This window comes from Mandrillus leucophaeus, unplaced genomic scaffold, assembly GCF_000951045.1.
Source record: "Mandrillus leucophaeus isolate KB7577 unplaced genomic scaffold, Mleu.le_1.0 Scaffold2086, whole genome shotgun sequence".
NCBI classification, from domain to species: domain Eukaryota; kingdom Metazoa; phylum Chordata; class Mammalia; order Primates; family Cercopithecidae; genus Mandrillus; species Mandrillus leucophaeus.
The window spans coordinates 202,635-222,449 of record NW_012102128.1 but is presented as its reverse complement, the minus strand read 5'-3'; positions in this window follow the sequence as shown (position 1 = coordinate 222,449).

The window sequence follows — 19,815 nt, the reverse complement described above, 5'->3', positions numbered from 1 at the left end:
AAAAAACGCAAAACAATCTAGACACAGACCTTATACCTTCCCCCCGATTTATCTGGAAATAAATGATAAACCTAAAAGTAAAACAGAAAACGATAAATCACCTAGAAAATAACACAGAAGAAAATCTAGATGACCTTAGGTTTCATAGGATAACTTTTTAGATACAACACCAGAGTCAAAATCCATGAAAGTAATAATTGATAAGCTGGATTTTATTAAAATTAACAACTTCTACTCTGTGAGAGATAGTGTCAAGAGAATGAAAAGACATGGAACAGTCTGGGAAAAAATATTTTCGAAAGGCAGCTCTAGTAAAGGACTATTGTCCAAAATGTACAAAGAACTCTTAAACCTCAACAATAAGAAAATAAACAACATAGCTTTAAAAAATGGGCAAAATACTCAAACAAACACCTCATCATAGAAGACATCCAGATGGCAAATGAGCATATGAAGAGATGCTCAAATTCATATGTCATCAGAGAAATTCAAATTAAAACAACAGTGGGATCCCACTACTTACCTATCAGAATGGCCCCCATCCAAAACACTGACAATACCAAATGCTGACAAGGATGTAGAACAACAGGAACACTCATTCAGGGCTGGTGGGGATGCAAATGGTACAGCCACTTTGGAAAACAGTTTGGCAGTTTCTTACAAAACTAAACATACTCTTACCATGTGATCCTGCAATCGGGCTTCTTTGTGCTTGCCAAAATGAATTGAACATCTATGTCCACATAAAAACCTGCACACAGATGTTTATAGCAATTTTATTCATAATTGTCAAAATTTGGAAGCAATAAAGAAGCAAACTTCAGTAAGTGAAAAGATAAATAAACTGTGTTACATCCAGACAATTGAATATTATTCAGCACTAAAAAGTAATTAGCTACCAGGCCATGAAAAGACGTGGAGAAACCTTAAATGCCTATTGCTAAGTGTAAGAAGCCAATTTGAAAAGGCTACATACCATATGATTCTAACTACATGGAATTGTGGAAAGGCAAAACGATGGAGATAGTAAAAAGATCAGTTGTTGCCAGAGGCTAGGGAAGATAGAGGGATAAAAAAGTAGGTGACATAGGATTTTAGGGCAGTAGAACTATTCTGCATGATACTCTTATGGTGGATTCATGTCATTATACATTTGTCCAAACTTATAGAATGCACAATGCCATTATTGAACCCTATCATAAAGTATGTACTTTAGGTGATAATGATATATCAACATAAGGTTGTTGATTGTGACAAATGCACCACACCCATCTAGGATGTGTTCCATGGGGAGTCTAGACTTGTGTTGAAGTAAGGGATATAGGGAAATTTTCTATACTTGTTCAATTGTGCTTTAAACCTAAAACTATTCTAAAAAAATAAAGTTTGTTTAAAAAAAGGTAACAGAATTTAAAATAACAAAGAAAGAAAAAATACAGTAAGTAAAAACCAGAGCAACTAATTTTTAACACCTCTGTTACTTTTTCCTTGGTTTCTCCAAAGTGAGAAATTGATGATTTTTTTGATATAACTTAGAACAGGACATTTCTATATCTCTTTATTTTTGTAGGTTGATGGAAGTTTTAGAATTAGTTATATGTAGGCATAGTCCAACGTCCTAATTTACAGAAGAATAAACTGAGGGACCAAGTAACTAAAAATATCAGTGATGACACTGATGTTCACCAGAGTAAAAGACATTAGTGGAATATTGGAACTAATGTGTACATAAATCTGTAGGAAAGAGATAACATTGTGTCTATATGATGGTAATCATCTAGACAAAATACGAAATCATAGGCAATATTTCAAGATATCATCAAGAGAACATTTTTGAGGTAAATGGCAATGTGAGGACAGGTGTCTTATATTGAATCAACCCATTGCTTATAAAATAGGGCAAAGACAAATTTTTTTTTTTTTTTTTTTTTTTTTATCTCTGGTAACTAGGAAGGCTCATCATCCACCACTCTGATGAATTTTTGAGCTGCTGCCATCACCAGAGAGAAGCATGACAGGCTGACTTGCAAACCACTCCTCCTGAGAACATGAGCATCTATGCTAGAGTGGAAGCAAACTCAGTAGTGTCCCTTAATGTATTAGGATTAAGTAAAATTTGGGGCACAAAACCCACAGATCCCATTTCAGATTAAGAAAGCAATGCAACTCTTCTTTCAAGTTATTTTAAGTTCATGGGGTATATAAGCAAATTTGTTATGTGGGTATATTGCATAGTGCTGGGGTTTACCTTCTACTGAACCCCCTATCCAAATAATGAACCTAGTATCCAATAGGTAGTTTTTCAGCCTTTCCCCTCCTTCTTCCTCCCTCCCACTTTTGTTATCTCCAGTGTCTATTATTTTCTTTTTTTTTTTTTGAGACAGAGTTTCACTCTTGTTGCCCAGGCTGGAGTGCAATGGCGCAATCTCGGCTCACTGCAGCCACCACCTTCCGGGTTCAAGCAATTCTCCTGCCTCAGCCTCCAGAGTAGCTGGGATTACAGGTGCCCGCCACCATGCCCAGCTAATTTTTTATATTTTTAGTAGAGATGGGATTTAGCCATATTGGTCAGGCTAGTCTTGAACTCCTGACCTCAGATGATCCACACTCCTTGGACTCCCAAAGGGCTGGAATTACAGGTATAAACCATCATGCCCAGCCTATTTCCATTTTTATGTTCATTTGTACCAATTATTTAGCTCCCACTTGTGAGTAAAAACATGTGGCGTTTTATTTTCTGTTTCTGCATTAATTCACCTATATAGCCTCCAGCTGCATCCATATTGCTGCAAAGGACATGATTTCATCCCTTTGTACAGTTGCAGAGTATTCCAGTGTGTACATGCACGATTTTCTTTATCCAACCCCAAATTGATGGCACTTGGGTTGATTCCATGACTTGATTATTGTCAATAGTGCTGAGATAAACTTACAAGTGCAGGTGTCTTTTTGATGGAACAATTTCTTTTCCTTTTGGAAGATATCTAGCAATGAGATTGCTGGGTCAAGTGGTAGTTCTGGTTTTAGTTCTTTGGGGAATCTCCATTCTGTTTTTCAGAGGGGTTGAACTGATTTACATTCCCACCAACAGTGTATAAACATCCTCTTTTCTCTTCATCCTCACTAATACTTGTTATTTTTTGACTTTTTAGTAATAGCCATTCTGACTGGTATGAGATGGTATCTCATTTAGTTTTAATTTGCATTTCTCTGATGATTAGTGATATTGAGCATTTTTTTCATATATTTGTTGGCCTAAAGCAACACAACTCCTATGACATTTGAACTTTGTTATGTTTAAAATAATGAATTAACTGGTGATAAAAAACTGGACTTAATTCAAAGGAGATGCATATTTAAGATTGTCAAATTGCCCTGAAACTGGCTGGACTCATTTCTGTTTGTCAACAGTATATGAGATGTTCTCATTTTCTATTTTATATAGTATTCACTTTTGTCTAATATATATAAATACAAAGATTATTCCTGTTCATTGTTTTCTTTCAGGCATGTTTTTGCAACACAAAAAGTCCTCAAGTTATTTCTTTGGAATTTATATTATACCTAGAATATTTTCATTTTACTGCTGTTTTACTATATTGTGTGTAGTGGTATTGTATTCCCATTTTTAATGTGCATGCATGTTATCTCTTTTTTTATTTTAGTTACCTCAGAGATAAATATTTTAAATTTTGTAGCATATTTTATTATTTGTTTATCTTCTAAAACACAATATTTTTGTGTTATTAATTATTTCAGCTATTATTATTCAGATTTTTCCCTCATTCTATTGTACCATTTGTTAAATTATCACATTACGTGCTTTTAACATTTATTAAATTGAAAAATGAAAATTATTAATTATCCTCTTTGTTCCTACAACTTTATAATTAAATAATATGATCAACATGATTTTGGATCTTTGAAATTTTGTTGGGCTTACTTTATTGTTTTACAAATACTTGAAATGCAGATGTATGTATACAATATCTCATGAGGTCTCTATATATTTATCAGATCATGCTTGTTGATTTTAGCTTTCATATTTTTGTGCCCTTATTTATATTTGTGAGCTTAATTTTGTAGCTTCTGATGAAACTAGATATTTTATAATATCCAGTTTAAATCCAGGTATTTTATAATATTTAGTTTAGTTTTCACTGTAGTTTCAATTGGTTACTGGGTACACACAAAATCATTATTTTATATATTTTCAGCAGATTGCTTTTTCAAAATTTTAAATGACTTATCCAGTAAGATTTCTGACTTAAATTTTGTCTGATATTAATATTGCCACACAATTGTTGTTTTGTATTTGAATGTAAATTTTCATCCACTTATTTTCAATATCTCTATGTGGCATTATTGTATGATGTTTTTATAAACAGTTTATGACTTGATTTTTAACCCAATCAATATCTCTACCTCTTACTTTTGATGTATAAGTAAATTTGGTAGGGTAAAAGCTAATATGCTATAACAAAGAGAATCAAAGCTCACTAGATTATACAAGATAGAAGATTACTTCTTTCACATAACATTCTAGGGGCAGGTAGGCTTCACTCCACAAGGTCACCCAGGGATTCAGTAATATCATGGCTCTTCTACCCTCAGCACATAGCTTCACTGATTGCTCCAGCCATTACCATTTCCAGCCAGCAGACAGGAGTGAATCCTCCAGGACAAGGATTTTAAAAATACCCTGGAGGAACAAACAGCATTTACATTTGTATACCGTTGGCCAGGGCCTGGTTACATGGCTACACATAGCTGCATGCTTTTAAATGGATGATGAAAACTCAGGAAGAAGTAAAAGGCTGTGGAAGACAACTAGCTTTAGGCCAGAGTGAATGTAATACATTTTTATTTGTTACGTTTTTTTAAATATATATGCTTTACCATCTTGCATTGTTTTATGTCTACCATTATTTTTCATTACTTTCTTTTGTTTTGTAAAATATTTATGCCTTTTGTTCAGTTTATTGAGTTTTTTCTATTCTGTTAATTCTGTTCACTTTAAAGCTAAATATTTTATGTTTGTTCTTTTAATATTTTTAAACATTTTCAAACATGCATACTTAACTATACTTACAATGTTTTTAGCAAAGGTGAGACTTTTTTTTAGCATCCTTTTCTATTCTCTAGAATATTTTAATTCCCTCTAAGCATGTCCATCCTCATTTTAAAGTTTACCTTTACCTTTTTATAAAGGTATTAGAATTTATACTCAATAATTAAATTTACTGCCATTTAAAAACAGTATTTTTTTGAGTCCCATAGTTTTTCTTCTTCTGGGTATAGTTTATTACTTGTTGAAGTATTTTCCTTACTTGTTCTCTCAGTAAGGATTTCTGTTGTGTTAAATTATATTTGTCTCTCTGTGCTGGAAAATCTATTTATTTTACCTTACTCTTCAATGCTAGTATGACAGATTTTAAAATTTAGGTAATAGTTGTTTTTCTTCAGTGTTCTGTATATATTTACTAACTCAACTTTTGGCTTTATTGTTGCTAGTGTGAATTGTACTATAATTCTAATTGACATATCTCTGAAGGTTGTCAATTATTTGTGGTAATTTTTACAACTGCCTCTTTATGTAGTTTGTGTTCAGTGCTGCTAGTATATTTTTTAATTTATAGACTCATGACCATTTTCACTAAAGTTCTGATTTTTTATTTCTTCAAATATTGCCTCTCCACCTTTCTCTTCATTCTCTTACTCTTCTATTTTTAGAATTGCTCTGAGAGATATATTGGGGACTGTCAGTCATCTTCTATGTCTCTTAATTGCTCTTTCACATATTTCCATCTTTTTAATATTAGTTGTATTCTCAGTGAACTCTTCTATCCCTTTTTGTTCATTTCCACCTATGCGTATCTCTTCTTAGCTAATGTTTTCACAGCTACTTACATGTGGTGTACCAAGTCCCAGTCTAACCGTGTGTTCACAAGGCAAATTAAATGCTTTACCCTGTGCAGAGACAGTTATAGAGCTATCTGTAGCTTCCTTGAATTCCTGGTGAAAAAGCTACCCTTTTCCCTGGGCTTGCTTTCTAAAACCTCTTAACTCTTCGTCTGAAATGGACATGGGATTATTTTCTTCTCCTTTTGAGATCAGCCAGGTAGAAAGTAGAATGGCACACCATAGCCCCTAGTTACAAGTCTTGAAGCTAGTCTTCTTCTTCATCCTAAGTGATAGTTTTAGTTCCCTGGGCCCGGGACACATCATGCTCACAATCTTAGCCCTCATGTTCGCATTTCTGTTCTATTCTTGTTTCTGTTATTCTTTTTTAGTTTTACTACTATTATTTTCTTTTATTTTATTATTTTAAATTTAATCTGTCATATCTATGTGTTTGAAGCATAGGACATGTCCAGTGAGTGACTCTATTCTGCCATTTTGGCTCTCACCCATTTCCATCTGGCTTTTCTATGCCCATCAAAACTACCCTGGCTGAGAGCATTGTGGACCTTTTATTACCAGGTTCATGGACACTTTCAGTTCTCATCTTACCACACACCTTAACACCCATAGAAACAGGTAAATGTCACTTCCTTCTTGAAGTTTCTTTTTCTTAGTTTACATAACTACTCTTCTGGTCAGGAATTCCTAGCTGTCTTTCCTTATTACTTTTATTCACTCATCTTCTAAATGCCAAGTTGCTTAGCATTAAGTCTTGTGTCCTATTTTTTCCCTCTCCTGCTGTACTATGAGTGAAATGCAGTGGTTTTGCCTGCAGAGCTTTTAGTCAGAGTGCAAGATTTTGAATCCTGACAGTCACTTAGGTGCTGTATAATCTTTGTGTCTCAGATTCATCATCTGTAAAATTGAGTTGATATTAATATTTAGGTTAAAAGGTATTTTGAATATTAATTGAGATAATACATGTAAAGCACTTAGCACAGTCCCTTGATACTCAGCAGATCTTAGCAATGGCATTCATTGTTTCTATTATCTATACACCAACAACTTTCCGATTTATAACTCCAGCCTGAATTTCTCTGGAAACTTGGAATATTCCTTCTCACTCCCAATTTGACATTTCCTCTTGGTTGTGCAACCTGTGCCTCACACGTAAGGTGTTCAGAATTAACCTCCTGATCTTTTGCTTACGTGCTCCTCTTTTATTTCTACATTTTAGGGAAAGGCAACTTTCTCAACCCAGTGTTTAAATTCAAACACATGCACAGTCATTCTTCATATTGCTTTCTTTTTTTCAGTCATAGTTTAATCCATCACTAAGTCTTACCAGTTCTATTTACATTTTTTAAATGAGGCCATTTCTGTTGCTACTCCCACCTCTACAGCCTAAATCAGCATCCTTCCCCACTTTAATAATTTTAACAACCAGCTCAGTTGCCTCCCACCTCTAGTTCTGCCCCCTTCAGTTTATTTTCCTCACAGAAGCCAGAGTGTTCATTTTACAAGCTAATGAGCAGAAATGACAGATGACATGTACATTGGTTTAACATATACTATTCCAAAAATTATTTTTTATTGATTGTTTTTGAGACTTTGATGCAAATAAGTAGTGTTTTTAATGTATGGAACATTCCCCAAATATCATATACAAGTATACTTTTCATTAGTGTAGAGAGAACAAACTGAGATTAGAAAACATTACCTCCAAAAATAAGTGCAATGAAGGCATTTAGAAACACACTGAATACAATGAAAAGCAAATCCAGATGAGATTCAACTGGAAAATTTATATGTTAAGAATAAAAAAAAGTCATGAGCAAACAGAAAGGAGTCATTGCAAAAATAAGCAAGAACTTCAAAATAGCTGTGATAAGTATTACAGGGCTAACATTAGGAGGTGAATAATCAATACATGTATTAGTCTATTCTCACGCTGCTATAAGGACATACATGAGACTGGGTAATTTATAAAGGAAAGAGGTTTAATTGACTTACAGTTCCATAGGAATGGGAGGCCTCAGGAAAATTACAATCACGGCAGAAGGGGAAGCAAACATATCCTTCTTCACAAGGCGGCAGGAGAGAAAAGAATGAGAGCTGAGTGAAGCAGGAAGTCCCTTATAAAAGCATTAGATCTTGTGAGCATTTACTCTCTATCCCAGGAATAGTAGGTGGGAAACTGCCCCTGTTACTCAATTACCTCTCAGTGATTCCCTCCCATGACATGTGGGAATTATGGAAACTGCAATTCAAGATGGGATTTGGGTGGGGACACGGCAAAACCATATTAGTACGTAAGAGAAGAAAACAGCACAAAGTCAAAGGATAAGTTAAGATTCCAAAATTTAAAAAAAAACTTTACCAATGGTATATTGTCTATATAAAGAAATACACACCTAGGCAGATCTTGGAACTTTAGGGAGAGATGATAGTAAGGAAACTATTAATATCCTTCAAAATGCATGTCTCAGTTGAAATAACTGATGAATATGAGAGAAACATAATATGATAACGTATTTTTAAAAAACATTGTGATTCTAAGAAAAATAATTTTCTGAAGAGAAGCATTTATGAGAAAATATGTTTCATCTGATTTGGAATCTTAGCAATGATATCAAAGATTTGACTACAAAATAAGTTGGAGGCATTCATGCAACACTGTAGAGCTACTAACTGGATTAAATGCAGATAACATAATCAGCTATGTAGAACACAAAAACAAATCAGCAAAAAAAAACTGCTGAAACTAATACACCACTATTTCACTGTTACAGGATACGAGGTTAATATATAGATGCAAGCTGTTTTCCTATATACTAGCAATGAACAGTAAAATTTGAAATTAAAAACATAGTATCATTTCCACTAGCAAAACAAAAATAATGAAATATTTAAGTCTAATTCTAACAAAATATTTATAAGGTCTATATGAGGAAAACTGCAAAACTTATGAAATAAATTGAAGAAGAACTAAATAAATGGAGAGATAGGCTATATTCATGGATAGGAAAACTCAGTATTAGTAAGATGTCAGTTCTTCCCAACTTGATCTACAGATGCAATGCAATCCCAGTCAAAATCTCAGCAAAATATTTTGTGGATATTGACCCAAACTATTCTAAAGTTTATATGGAGAGACAAAGACCCAGAAAAGCCAACACAATATTGAATGAGAAAAACAAAGTTTCAGAACTGACACTATCTGACTTCAAAACTCGATATAAGGTTATAGGAATCAAGACAGCATAATATTGATGAAAGAATAGACAAGTAGATCCATAGAAGAGAACAGAGAACCCAGAAATAGACTCACATAGATGCAGTCAACTAATTTTTAACAAGGGAGCAAAGACATTATAATGGAGAAAAGATAGCCTTTTCAACAAATGGTGATGAGACAACTAGATATCAATATGCAAAAATAGGAATCTAGACACACTTTACACCTTTCACAAAATTTATCTCAAAATAGATAACATATCTCAATATAAAATGCAAAACTATAAAATTCACATAGAATAACATAGAAGAAAATCTAGATGATCTGGATTTGGTGATGACTTTTTAGTTACAACACCAGAGGCACAATCTATTTAAGAAATGATTGATAATATGAACTGCATTAAAGTTAGAAATTTCTACTCTTCCAATGATACTTTCAGGAGAATGAGAAGACAAGCCACAAACTGGAAGAAAGTATTTGCAACTAATGTATCTGATAAAGGACTGTTATCAAAAATATACAATGAACTCCTATAACTCAACAACAAGAAAATCAACAACACAAAAGATGAGCCAAAGAATGGAACAGACACCTCATTAAAGAAGATATGCAGATAGAAAATAAATGTATGAAAAGATGCTGAAATGTATATGTCATAAGGTAAATGCAAACGAAAGCCACAGTGAGATCCCACTACACACCTGTGGGAATGGCTGATATTCAGAATACTGAGGAGGATGTGGAACAGGAACTCTCACTTACTGCTGGTGGGAATGCAAAGTGTTACAGCCACCTTAGAAAACATTTTGGCGGTTTCTTACGAAACAAAACCTACTCTTACTATCTAATCTAGCAATTACACTCCTTGATATTTATTGAAAGGAGTCCATGCAAAACCTACATATGGATATTTATAGCAGCTCTACTCATAATTGCCAAAAGTTGAGCGTAATGAAGATGTCTTTAAGAAGGTGAATGGGGACATAAACAGTGGTACATCCAGACAATGGAATGTTATTCAGTGCTAAAAAGTAATAAGCTATTAAAACATGAAAAGACATAGAGGAAACTTTAATGTATATTACTAAGAAGCCAATCTGAATAGGATACGTATCATCATATGCTGTATGATTTTACCTACATGACAGAACAGAAAAAACAAAACTATGGAAGCAGTAAAAGATCAGTGATTTCCAGAGGTAGAGGGGTGGGGAATGTATTGGTTCAACACAGAGGATGTTTAGGACAGTGAAAACACCCTGTATGATACCATAATCACTCTGTATGATACCATAGTGATGGATACATGTCGTTATACATTTTTTGAAATCCATAGAATGCATAACACCAAGAAGGAACCCCAGTGTAAAGTATGGCTCTGGGTGATAATGGTGTGTGAACACAGGTGAATCAATTATAACACGTGTTCCACTCCAGTGAGGGATGCTAATATTGCGAAAGGCGAGGCAGGAGTGGGCATAGGAAATATTTGGCATGTATCCCTACCTTCTTTTTATTTTTTCTGTGATCCTAAAATTGCTCTTAAAATAAAATCTTTTGAATATATTCATATTGTTCCAGTGTGATAAGTATGAATGTACAACAATGGAGAAAACATAATACAATATAATATGTAAATAGTTTTGGAAGACTAAATTTAAGAATGTGAACTTTAAAAAATATTAGAGATTTTTCTTTAATTTTGCACAATACAGTTCTGAATAGCATGATTAAAAGTGAGAGTTTTATATGTTTTCACTCTACTTCCAGAGTTCTCAGTCATTTTTATGACTACATCTAAAGGTTAAACATATGTATGTGTGTTTATTGAAGTGTGTAAAATTAAAATAGCACTTTTCTCTGTGTAAGTGTGTTCAGTTCTGCAATAAATCAAAAGTATAGCCTAGAACTCATTTCCTTACCTTGTATGGCCTAATGGGAAAATAGGAACTAAAGAGCAAAGGATTGCATTTTCTTCCCACCATAACCGATGGATGCTCATTTGCAGAACAATGATGTGTTCCGAATAGAAAGAAGAAAATTTCAGTAAATGCAAAAAAGATTGGTGTGTATTTTCAGTTTTCTCCATATCTAATTAGAAGTGCATTTATCTGCTGGACAAACAATTGGTATCCGGATGTAATTATAGACTACTCATAAACACTAGATTGAGTCTTCTTGTTAAAATTTTGAAACAAAATAAGTATATAATGTAATTTTAACTCTGTAGAATAGTACAGTCATCCTTCTCTATTTTCAAAAGAATGGGACTGACCTATAATAATAGTATCAGGAAAATCAAGTCTCAGGATAAATTAAGGCTTGAGAAAATAAATTAAAGGGAATAAAAATCTCCTTTTAGTTTTACTCTGAGTATGAATTGATAATGTCCTACAAAAATAGAAAACATGATATTCAACTTGTATTTTGCTCCCTTCCCTGTAGAGTAAGCTTAAAATAAAAAAGGATAAATGGAGTATAGCTAGAACGAAATTGAACCTGAAGACAGATAAGAAAACTAAAAAAGATCTGCTTTTTAAATGACATTTAAAAAAAATCTTCTTTAATAACATCTACTTATATTTCTCAGTTACCCGTCTCTATAATAAATTTGAGTATGATTTGTAATTAATTACTAATTATCATAGATAAAATGTGAAGATATAGGTATTCATATGATTTTTTTTTTTTAAGTTTGATTTTGGGAAAAATGTTGAACTTGATTTTGATTCTAGGGAAAAAATTAAGAGGGCATGGTTGCTATTTAAAAATGTTAAATATATAATTTATTTATTTCTCTGATTATAACAGAATACATACTACTATTTACATGAAATAGGAAATTTGATATATTCAGAAGCCATTAAATAAAATAAAAAGAATCCCCAATAACCCATCATTCAGTTTTCATCTTGTCATGATATAGTAAGATAGATAAGAAAATATTTATAGTTGTGTTTGGTGTGACCATAGAGGGAGAGTTAGTTCTTGCCAGTATTTTCTAACCCACAGACAAGGGCTTATACAGTTCAACTCTCAGCAGCTCTGCTCTGGAGTTTTTCCCTTTGTCACTGTAATAAGACCAATCCCTGGTCTCCATCCCCTGCCCATCTCCAGGAGCTCTTGGACTCTTGGCAGGACTCCTTCAGGTTCTCAGTGTCCTCCTACTGTATGGATATTGGTTGGCAGTGCCTCCTCTTGGACCATGGCGGCTTGGACTTGCCCAGGGTCTACTATAGTCACTTACTCAGGTCAAAGTGGAGTACACAGACCCACAGTGTGTGGCAGGCACCCTGCCCTGTGCCCAGGGCTTGGAGCTCCTGTCTGGCTTTGCCTCTGCTCCTACCAGCAGGAATATTTCAGCAATAAGTGCTCATTTTCCACAAACATATTTATTCCTAATGTTAATACTACAGATTTAGGGGTTGAGTTCTCTAAGATAGAATTGCATCAATCTTTCTTAATGCAACAAATATAAACTCTGCAGAAGTCTGATGAAAAGTCCTTTTTTTTTTCTTTCTTAAAATAGTATCTTCAAAAACTCGTTTATGGTTGGGTGCAGTGGCTCAAACCTGTAATCCCAGCACTTTGGGAGGCCAAGGCAGGCGGATCACTTGAGGTCAGGAGTTTGAGACCAACCTGGCCAACATGGTGAAACCCTGTCTCTACTAAAAATACAAATATTAGCCAAGCATAGTGGTGCACACCTGTAATCCCAGCTACTCAGGAGTCTGAGGCACAAGAATCACTTGAACCTGGGAGGCAGAAGTGGCATTGAGCGGAGATCACGCCACTGCACTCCAGCCTGGGTAACAAAGCAAACTTGGTCTAAAAAAAAAAACCAGCAAAAAAACCCCTCATTTACCTTTAATTTAATAAGCATACTTAATTATCCATTATTTCTTGCCTGTAATTTATATTTTATTATCAATTTTGTAAGTAATTCTTTATATAATTTGAAAATAAATTTTTGCCTAGAATGTACATTCCAAGAAGGTGAGAGTTTTTGCCTCTTCTTTCTACTGCTGTATTTCTGAATAGAACAGAATCTGCTTGAAGAATCCATCACTGGCTCATGAGTGTTAACTGCCATACCCCTAGTCAACACAGTAACACATCTCCACCAGCACCCCACATCTCACTCCAGGTCCTCCTGACTCTAATCCTTTTTTTTTCATAGCAGTTATAATTTTGTAACAGACATGTTTGGTTTGGAATGTCTATAAAACCTGCAAATAAGTCGAGTACATGTCGAATATATCTGGAATTTGGGAAGGAGTACAGGATTGTAGATACAAATTTGGCACAGAGAAAGCGTATAAAATCCTGAGGGTTGAAGAGACTGCCAAGGATGTGTGTGTAGACTGGAAAATGAAGAACAAAGACCGAGCCTGGGGTGGGGCAACATGAAGAGTTCAGGGTGAACAGGAAGGGGCTGTGGAGGAAAGAGAATAGCAGAAGAACCTGGGAGGTAGGAAAAACTGGGCAAGTGTGGGATCTTGGAGGAAAAGTGAAGAAAATGTATCAAGGAGGAGGAAGAAATAAATTGTGTTGAATCATGTTGATAGATCAAGTTCAATGATGTATTTGAATTGACAGATTTAGCAACATAGAAGTCATTTATAAACAAGGCAAAAGAAGTTTTGGTGAAGTGATGGGTTAAAGGGCATATCAGAGTGTGTTTAAGAGGGTAAGAGAGAGAAAAACTGGTTTGGAAATGAAGAGAAGTGTTTTTATTTTTATTTTATTTTATTTTATTTTATTTATTTTTTTGAGATGGAGTCTCGCTCTGTCGCCCAGGCTGGAGTGCTGTGGTGTGATCACTGCTCACTGCAAGCTCCGCCTCCTGGGTTCACGCCATTCTCCTGCCTCAGCCTCTTGAGTAGCTGGAACTACAGGCGCCCGGCACCACGCCCACCTAATTTGTTTGTATTTTTGGCAGAGACGGGGTTTCACCATGTTAGCCAGGATGGTCTCGATCTCATGACCTCGTGATCCACCTGCCTCGGCATCCCAAAGTGCTGGGATTACAGGTGTGAGCCACAGTGCTCGACTATTTTATTTTTTTTTAAAAGGAGACATAAAAACATATGTGTGTACTGGCAGAGTGATTCGATAAAGATTTTTTGTAATTGATGAAGGTGGAACCTTATGGCCATTGGGAGAGATTAGCTTTAGACAGAAACATGGATCGTTCTGTAGTAACAGGCAAAAGGGCAGCATATGTAGGTGGAGGTACCGGCAGGCCAGAGATGTGAAAATGAGGCTTGTGGAAATTCTTTTAAGATTCCTTAAATTTTCTCCACAGGAAATATTAGAGTGAGATATTTCAACAGATGAAGCTGTTGAAAATTTCAGGGGAGAGGAGAAAGTGTAAAATAGGTGTATAAGAGAGAGAAAAGACATAGCTAGAAGATGTCTGAAAGTTGAGGTTAATGGTCATGAGCTAGTGCACGTCTGCTTAGTTTTGGTTGTCTCTCCTCCAGCCTCATTCAGCACACAGGCTCAAGTGAGGGGTAGTCCCAGATACAGAGTGAGCCAGGGTTGTAGTTTTGTCAAGGGATTATGAAAAAGAGTGATTTTAACAATTGCCTATAGAACAGCGATCCCTAAACTCACTGGCACCAGGGATCAGTTCTGTGGAAGATAATTTTTCCACGAACCAGGAGTCAGGGATGGAACTGTTCCACCTTGGATCATCAGGCATTAAATTCTCATCAGGAGCGTGCAACCTAGATCCCTGGCCTGTGTAATTCACAATAGGGTTTATGCTCCTACGAGAATCTAATGCCCCACTGATCTGACAGGAGGTGGAGCTCAGGCAGTAATGCTCTCCCACAGCTGCTCACCTCCTGCTATGTGGCCCGGTTCCTAACAGGCCACAGACCAGTCCCAGTCAGCGGCCCCAGGGTTGGGGACCCCTGCTGTAGAATTGAAGTTGGGTAGAAAGAGGAGTGAGACCATTAAAGAGTAATTGCCTGAGAAAAATGTTGGTAGAATCAGTAGAATAAAAGTTCCCATGAGGTTGAAAGATTGTTGAGCTTAAGGTACTGGAAGAAATACGTTAAAAATAGGAGGTAGGGTGCATAATGGGATGCGTTAAATTAAAGCTAAGGAGGGTTACAGTGATGGAAAGAGCTAGGGTAAGATCATGGGAGGATGGCTGAGGCAGAAAGGGGAGAAAACTCACCAAACGAGAGAATCATGACAAAGACAAAGAACCGAGTCCTAGGCATTGAATATTGAAATTACTGAGTTAAATAGGCCTAGCGATTCAGGGAAATGAAGGGGATGCCGTTGGAACCAGCCGGGAAAAGCCACAGTGAAGAAGTAGAGGTGATTTAATATGATAACATATCCAAAACTGTGTTTTGTTTTGATTTGGTTTGTTATGTCTTGTTTTTGGAGCACAAAGGGAAAGTAGTCTGTAATTAAAGAAAAAAAAATCAAGAAAGGCACTTATTCTACCTACATGTTTAGCAACATGGAGTTCATAGAAAAGAAAACAAAAACAGCCAATGTTTGAAAGGTAAAGCAGGGAAGGGATAAGACTCTATTAGATCAAGAAGGTGAACAGAACATTGAGAAAATAGGAGGACGATATGGGGGATTGTGCAAACTGTATTACATAGGGATCATTGGAAGAGTTTTAGGAATGGGAGAGAGGGAAGAAAGGGCCAAAGACAGGGACTTATGTGTCCCACAGAGTTTAGACTGCAGCACATGAGGAGAGAAATGTGGGATCTTATTTGAGTTTTTGACATATCTTTCTATATTCTTAGCACATATCTTTTGTAATTTATGTATATATGTATAGGCATATATATGTATATTTATGTTGTGAATTTCTTTCCAGTCTATTTTTTTTTTGAACTAGAGTCTTGCTCTGTCACCCAGGCTAAAGCGCAGCAGTGCAATCTTGACTCACTGTAACCTCCGCCTCCTGGGTTAAAGTGATTCTCCTGCCTCAGCCTCCGAAGTAGCTGGGATTACAGGCATGTACCACCATGCTTAGCTAATCTTTGTTTTTTTTTTAGTAGAGGTGAGGTTTCACCATGTTGGCCTGGCTGATTTCGAACTCCTAACCTCAAGTGATCCACCCACCTTGGTTTCCCAAAGGCCTAGGATTACAGGCGTGAACCTTCGTGCTCAGCCTCTAGTCTATTTCGTGTATTTTACTTTATAGATGGTATTGTTTTGTGTTACTAAGTTTAGTTACTTTGTTTTTTTTAAAGTTTAATACTTTGGCCTTTGGAATTATATTTAAGGAAAGCTTCCCTTTTCAAATAGATGAGACATTTTTCTTAACAAGTTCATATTTCTCCCCCGACCTCTTGCCTTTAATTCATCCAGAACTCTTATTCTGTCTGATTCTTCTACTTGCCTATACTTATACCACAGATATACTGTTTTTATTACAATAACTTTTTAACATATTTTGCTTTATGCTAGTCCAAGCCTTCTTTCCCAGCATTCACACATATTTCAGTTTGCTTTTTTCAAAACTGCTTTGGCAATTCTTATTTACTCTTCTATTTGAATTCTGAATCATAATGTATATGAAACAGTCGTGAAGCATAAAGTACTACTTACCCCAAGATATATATATTTTAAATATAAAGATATTTCAAATGACATCAAATCTTTTACTTAATAACAAAAGATTGAAAATCATTTTATCAAAATAAAGGCTAAGAAGAGAAAAATATAAAAGTTGTAAAGTACATATGAGAGCCGATGGAAAACTATAACTGAGAAGAATTTTTGAAAAGTATAAATCAAATACAACGAAATTAATCGCGAAGCCCAAAGGAACCCAAGAACCTGCAATCCTATGTGGACAAAAATAGATCTTCAAGAAGATGGGTTTCCAAGAAAGTGTGCTTTTACAGAAAAACCTGACATTTCAGAAGGCAGCACTCGGAGAAGGGGGTGCTAGGCAAGTGATGGGGTAACTGTGGGCAGCTCCCTGAATTCCTCACATTCTGACAGTGAGGCTCCATTATTTGTCTAGGAGGCTACTTTAAATTTTGATTTAATTAAAATGGCCTCCAAAAAGTCCACAAACCAATTGTGGATCTCATTGAATTCCCGTGTAGGAAACACACTCATGTAACCATCTTCAGATGGAAAATCAGGGCATTTCACTTCAGAGGCTGCATTGCACCTCCTCCCAGCCAGAATTTATCCACACAACTAGCCATTATTACAACCATCTGCTCTCCTAGATTAGTCTCTCCTGCTTTTGAAACACATATAAATGGAGTATATAATATAGTATGTATCTTTGTCATTAGTTTCTTTCCTCAATATGAAGTCAGTGAGATTCATTTAGATTAGCGTATACAGCAATATTTCATTCAATGTCAGTGCTGTGTAGGGGTTGACAAACCTCTGTAAAGTGTCAGGTAGCAAATATTTTAGACTCTTCAGGCCATGTGCAGTCTCTGTTGAATGTCTTATTAAGATGTATTTTTTAAACAAACCTTTAAAAATGTTAAAAACACATTCTTAGTTTGTGGCCCATACCAAAATACGCTGCGGGCCAGATTTGGCCTGCAGGACACAGGTCTATTATAGTATTCTTGTTATATAATTCTATTGAACGAACACTCCAATACTCATTTATTCATTCCATTGCCATTGAACATTTAGGATATTTCAAATTTGGGTCTTTTATAAATGGTGTCACTATGAACATTCTTGTGTAGGCCTTTTAAATAACTGCTGCATGCATTTTGTTGAGAACACAGCTAGAAGATAAACCACTGGATAACAGGATTTGCACACGCTTGGTGTAGAGGCTGTGATCAAATTGCTGTTCAAATAGGTTGCATTGATACACACTCCCACAAGGAGTGCATAAGCATGCTAGTCACTGCACATTCTTGTCAGCACTTGGTATTATCTGCATTTTTCATTTTAACCATTCTAATGGATGTCTAGTGGCTATTAATGACTACTAATGAAGTTGAACAACTTTTTTAGGTTTATTATTCATATGGATATACATTTTTGTGAAAATCTGTTCAAATCTTTTGCCATTTTTCTATTAGATTTCCTTTTCTTATTCTTTTGTAGATATTTTGTGCATATTATGGTTGTGAGTCCTTTGTTAATATGTGTATTACAAAGATCTTGTCTACTCTGATTTGCTCTCTTAATGGTGATTTTTTGATAAATGAGTGCTCTTAAATTTAGTCTAATATAATTTGTCAAGATTTTCATCTCTAGTAAGTGCTTTTTGTGTAGTTTGAAAAATATATGCCTACTCTAATGGCATGGAAATATTATCTTTGTTCCTTGTAAAACTTTATATTTTTAAATCTTTCACCTGAAGACCTAAATTTTCTTTGTTGTTTTTATTATGCATATGATATGAAGGGTCAAGATTCATTTCTTTCATATTAATATCTAGTAGACCTAATTACAGTTTTTTAAAAATCATTTCCCATTACACTGAAGGGTCACTTTGCTATAAATCTAGTGACCATGTATATACAAGCTCTGTTCTTGGGGTTCTTGTTCTGTTTCTTTGGTCTTTTTGTCTATACTTGCACCAATAGTACAATGTATAATTTAATGTGGATTTATCAATTCTAGTTACCTTAGGATGTTTCAGTATACGGCATTGGAAAACATCCACTTTTATTCTTCCACACATTGGCCTTAGGTGGTCTTGGTTCTTTTTTTTTTCCATATAGGTTTAAGAATCTGCTTGCCAACTTCAACAAAAACTACTGCTGGGATTGTAATTAAAATTAAGTTGAATTAATAGACAAGTTTGGGGCAAAGCATATGTTTACAATATTCTTGGTGCATCCCAGTCCAGGTCACTCTTGCCACCCACCTTTCAAACATGAATTTGGCATATCCTTTCATTTATTTAGTTTTTTTAAAGTTTCTTTTAATACGGTCTTGTAATTTTAAAGTAATAGTCTTATACTTTAAAAAAACATTTGCATTAGATATTTCTGATATTTTCCTATTACTAAAAATGATACATAGAAGAAAACTTTTCCTTATGTTTGTCACTAATATATATACATACATTGATTTATTGATTAATTTTTGTGTGTTGATCTTGTGTCCAGCCACCTAGCTACATTTAATTATTAATTCTAATTGACTATTTTCAGTGTCTTTTGAATTTTATATATGTACCATCATAATCTCTGCAAATAGTGACAGCTTAATTTCTTCTTTATAAGCAACATCTGCTATTTCTTTGTCTTATTGCATTGGCTACAATCTCCTGCAGAACAGAATAGAAGCAGTCATAGTGATCCTCCTTGAACTGTTCCTAATTCTAGGGGGAAGCTTTCACTATTTCACCATTAAGTATATTTGTGCAGACATTTTATAAATATTTTTATCCAACTAAGGGACAACTTTTAGTTCCAGTTTGCTAAGAGTTTTTTTTTTGTCATAGATGGATGTTAAATATATTACTACATATATTGAAATAATTATGTATTTTTTCTTTTTTTAAAAATTTAACTTTTCATGTGGAAATAAACTGAATTTCAACTGATGGCTGACCTTGTATTCCTGGAATAAACTCAACTAGTCATGATGTATTATCTTATATTTATATTGCTAAATTTGATATCCAGTATTATATACATGTATTTCTGTTTCTACGTGCTTAACAAAAATGGATCTACAAT